The following is a 5,704-nucleotide window of genomic DNA, read 5'->3' on the forward strand; positions in this document are numbered from 1 at the left end:
ATCAAACACACAAGAAGAAAGCAAGCAAATAATTCTAAGCATGGATGATACAGTGGAAAAGTGTGGACACCGACAAATGGAATAAATAGACATGAATGTAAAGTCGGTGGAAACACGTACTCCGCCAAGCTTAGGCTTTTGGCCTAACTTGGTAGTCGATCAGTAGCCTGGAGGGTAGTAGTTGGCGTGGTAGCTCACAGAGGCTCTTAGTGCGGATGCCTTGGCCTGCTGTGCTGCCTCTACTGCCGCATTGTGAGCATGGGCTTCGCTCTCAAGAACAAAATATCTTTCCTTTATGTGATAATCAAAAAGAGAAGGTGCATGCAAATATGTTTGCACAACAGAAGTTTGGTTGAACACAAGACTATAAGTGAAATTATCGGCCTTTCCCTTGAGAATCTTATGGTCTTTTAAAGTGTTAAAATCTAAATACTGCATGGGTAGGACAGGATCAAAGGGCAAAGGTGAAACACCAAGCCCTCAAGCTAAACGTGTGGCATAAATTCCACCATAGAACCAGCCACAATTGCTCCAAGGTTATAATTCCTTTCACAAGTGAGAGCAGTGTGGATGAGGCTCAAGTGTGGAGCACAGAGTGTACTACAATCTTGCTTGCCTACTATACATTTCCTATTAAATAATGCAAAATACTGAATTGCGGGAAAATGAATGCTCTTTATTCTACATTGTGTCACTCCTTTGTTCTCACCGTAACAAAGACTAGTCACGAATGTTTGGTACTCAGCCTTTGACGGTTCGTCAAGAGAGCCCCAATACGGAAGTTTGCAATGGTACGCAAAATTCTCTAGTGATATGGTAAATGGATCATCAAAGAGCATAAACGACACACTAGACTCATGTGGAAAATATTTAAATCCTTTGACAAATGATTCAGTGAGAAGTTGGTGTTGTTCACAATTATCTGAAAGGTAGGGACCGAAACCAGTATTGTGAACATATTTCTCAAGTTCCTCCTTAATGCCCACACACACCATATACTCATCGCAAGGCCATAAGCATGTTTTGGTGGCGGCATCTCACGTGGAACTTTCACTTGGTTCAACATAAGACCGGCGAGCAGAACTGTCACTAGAAGAAGCCCCCTGAGGATCGTCTCCTTGAAGAACTCCTTCCAAATAGGTTCATCATGTCCGCCTACAATTTTCTGAAAATAAAAATTTTGGAGTGACAAAAATTTGTCAACAAAACTTTGTAAGATTGATAGCAACTACTCATAGGGATACATAGAAGCCATAGCAAGCATTCAAACTACTTAGAACACTAAGAATTTAACATGCAATCACATCTATAGCAGCACCAAGAGTAACTAATTATTCAAAATATAAACCACTAAAGCAAAAACTAATTGGACAAACGGTGGAGTCACATACCAAGCAACAATCCCCCGAAATAGTTTCGAAAATGGAGCTTCGAGCAAAGAGATCAAAATCCGCAGGTTTGAGCTCAAGAACACGGGAGAGAGAGCAATGGAGATTTTTTTCTGGAGGTAAGTGATGATGTGGGATGAAGAGGCAAGTGAGGGGCCCACGTGAGGACCACAACCCACCAGGGCGCGCCCAGGTGGGTTGTGCCCACCTGGTGCACCCCCTCTGATGTCTATTGCACCAAAAATTCTCAAATATTCAGAGAAAAAATCGTGTAAAATTTTCAGGGAATTCTGAGAACTTTTATTTCTCGGTCATTTTTGTTGCACGGGAAATTCAGAAAATAGACAAAACATGACATTTTATTTTATTTAACTAATAAAAACAGAAAAAGGTAGGGATAGAAGGTAGTGCTTACTAAATTCATCAACTTCATACCGTTCAAAAATGATCCATTAATAAGGTTGATCAAGTCTTATTAACAACCACTTTTGATTAGCATGAAACCGAAGAACTTTCGTAAATCACTAAGTTACCTCAATGGGGATATGCATTTCCCCAACAATAAGTATTTCATATTTCTTTTTTACAGTAGGTAGAGGTATATGAAAACTTCCAATAGTGATTGTCGGAGATTTTTCAATAACATTAATACCATTCACTTGGAATTGTTTCTTTGGAAAGTGCACCGTATGCTCATTGCCATAATATGAAAAGTGACCTTGCTTTTATTGCAATCAATAACAGGCCCTGTAGTATTCAAGAAGGGTCTACCAAGGATAATCGACATGTTGTCGTCCTCGGGCATCTCAAGTATAACAAAGTCAGTCAAAATAGTAACATTAGCAACAACAACGGGCACATCCTCACAGATACCGATAGGTATGGCAGTTGATTTGTCAGCCATTTGCAGAGATATTTCAGTAGGTGTGAGTTTATTCAAATCAAGTCTTTTATATAAAGAGAAAGGCATAACACTAACTCCAGCTCCTAAATCACACAAAGCAGTTTTCACATAATCCTTTTTGTTAGAGCAAGGTATAGTTGGTATTCCCGGATCTCCAAGTTTTTTAGGTACTCCAACTTTAGAAGTGTAATTAGCAAGCATAGTGGAGATTTCAGCTTCCGGTATTTTTCTCTTATTTGTGATGATGTCTTTCATATACTTTGCATAAGCAGGCATTTTCAAGATATCAGTCAAGCGAGTACGCAAAAAGACTGGCCTCAGCATTTCAACAAAGCGTTAAAATTCTTCATCATTGTTCTTTTTAGTTGACTTTGGTGGAAAAGGCATAGGTTTTTGAACCCACGGTTCTCTTTCTTTACCGTGTTTTCTAGCAACAAAGTCTATTTTGTCATATCTTTTGTTCTTAGCTTGTGGGTTATCAAGATCAAAAGGTGGTTCTATCTCAACATCATTATCTGGTTCTTTATCATTGGTTGGTTGAGAGTCTTCATGAACCCCATCATTAAATTTTTCATTACCAGTAGGTGAGTGTTCATTGCCAGATTGAGTTTCAGCATCAGAGATAGAAATTTCATTATCATTATCAGGAGGTTTCTCTATTTCAGGTTCACTAGGAGCATACAAAGTCCAATCATTTTTCTTTTTCGTTTTATTTCTAGAAGAATTAGGTGCACTAGTGTTAGCTCTTTGTGAATCTTGTTCAATTCTTTTAGGGTGTCCCTCAGGATAAAGTGGTTCCTGAGTTGTTTTACCTCCTCTAGTTGCAACTCTAACAGCAAAGTCATGCATATTATTATTCATTTCATCAAGTAATTCTCTTTGAGATTTAGCAACTTGTTCTAATTGAGTTTGAACCATAGAAGCATGTTTTCAACACCTCTAACATCATTTGAGATTCTAAATAACAAGTCACTCAAGCGAGCAATCATATCAGAATTATATTTCGATTGTTTCATAACATTTGCATTGAAGTGATCTTGTTTTCTAATATAGTTTTTGAAACTCATAAAGGAATTGACTAGGATGCATATTGTGAGGTTTGTCATTATCATTAAACTTCATAAGAGAATTTACCTCTACCACCTTAGGCAGTGGTGGTGTATTGAGCCCATGTATTTCTTCAATAGGAGGTAAACTTTTAACATCCTCAGCTTTAATACCTTTTTCCTTCATAGATTTCTTTGCCTCTTGCATATCTTCAGGACTAAGATATAATATATCCCTCTTCTTCGGAGTGGGTTTAGCCGGTGGTTTAGGAATAGTCCAATCATCATAGTTTTTCAGTATGTTATTCAATAATTCTTCAGCTTGCCCAACAGCTCGTTCCCTGAAAACACAACCAGCACAACTATCTAGGAAGTCCCTAGAAGCATCGGTTAGTCCATTATAGAAGATATCAAGTATTTAATTTTTCTTAAGAGGACGATCAGGCAAAGCATTAAGTAACTGGCAAGCTTGTAGGAGACTCTCTTCTTTAGTTTGCACAAAGTTAAATATTTCCTGTAAGGCAGCTTGTTTCTTATGAGCAGGAAAATATTTTTCAGAGAAGAAATAAATCATATCCTGGGGACTACCCACACAACCAGGAGCAAGAGTATTGTACAAAGCTTTAGCATCACCCTTTAATGAGAAAGGAAATAATTTGAAAATACAATAATGGCGATTTTCTCATCATGAGTAAAAAGGGTGGCTATGTCATTCAACTTAGTAAGATGTGCCACAACAGTTTCAGTTTCATAACCATGGAAAGGATCAGATTCAACCAAAGTAATTAACTCTGGGTCGACAGAGAATTCATAATCCTTATCATCAATGAAGATAGGTGAAGTAGCAAACTTAGGATGACACTTTATTCTAGCATTCAGAGATGTTTCCTTATACTTGTTTAATAATTTTTCTAGATCATCTCTATCATTGCAAGCAAGAATATCTCTAGTTGTTTCTTCACTCATAACATAACCTTCTGGTACCTTAGGCAATTCATATCTAGGAAGGCTAGTTCTAGTAGGTGTTTCGGGAGATTCAGTTTCAAGCTCATCATGAGATTCAACAACATCATGTTGTATTACTCTAGCAATTTGTTTATCAAGAAATTCACCAAGTGACACTTCATCATTATCAAGCAAGGAACTAGCATCATCATAAGAATCATTCATAGTAGAAGTAGCATCATCAATAACTTGCAACATATCAGAATTAATAGCATGGGGTGGTGTTGCAAGTTTATTCATAACAGAAGGTGAATCTAAAGAAGAACTGGATGGCAGTTCCTTACCTCCCCTCGTCTTTGAGGGGATACCTTAGTCTTAGCATTCTTCAGATTCTTCATAGTGATAGTATGGTAATAATCCCAAGTGACTCAACAAATATAACTATGCTCCCCGACAACGGCTCTAGAAAAAGGTCTTGATAACCCACAAGTATAGGGGATCGCAACAGTTTTCGAGGGTCGAGTATTCAACCCAAATTTATAGATTCGACACAAGGGGAGCCAAAGAATATTTGAAGGTATTAGTAGCTGAGTTGTCAATAAAACCACACCTGGAGATTAATTATTTGCAACAAAGTGATCAGTAGCAAAGTAGTTTGATAGTTTTGATAGTAGTGACAACAGCAATAGTAGCAGTAACAGTAATGGTAGTAATTTTGAGCAAGTGTAAAAATGATGATAGCAGTAGTAACTTAGCAGAAACAATATGGAAAAGTTCGTAGTCATTGGATCGGTTACTTGTTGGATGATATTCACCATGTGACAGTTATAACCTAGGGCGACACGTCACTAGCTCCAGTTCATCGATATAATGTAGGCATGTATTCCGTAAATAGTCATACGTGCTTTATTAAAAGAATTTGCATTACATCTTTTGTCCTACCCTCCCGTGGCAGCGGGGTCCATATTGGAAACTAAGGGATATTAAGGCCTCCTTTTAATAGAGAACTGGAACAAAGCATTAACACATAGTGAATACATGAACTCCTCAAACTACAGTCATCACCGGGAGAGGGCCCGGTTGTTTTCACTCCGGGGTTGCCGGATCATAACACGCAGTAGGTGACTATAACTTGCAAGATCGGATCTAGAACATGGATATAATGATGATAACATAAAGGTTCAGATCTGAAATCATGGCACCCAGGCCCAAAGTATCAAGCATTAAGCATGGCAAAGTCATAGCAACATTAATCTAAGAACATAGTGGATACTAGGGATCAAGCCCTAACAAAATTAACTCGATTACATGATGAATCTCATCCAACTCCTCACCGACCAGCGAGCCTACGAAGGAATTACTCACTCCCGGTGGGGAGCATCATGGAATTGGCGATGGAGAAGGGTTGGTGATGATGAAGA

Source organism: Triticum urartu, chromosome 3A, assembly GCF_056163025.1.
Source record: "Triticum urartu cultivar PI428250 chromosome 3A, HENAU_Tu73, whole genome shotgun sequence".
In the NCBI taxonomy this organism is placed as follows: Eukaryota; Viridiplantae; Streptophyta; class Magnoliopsida; order Poales; family Poaceae; genus Triticum; species Triticum urartu.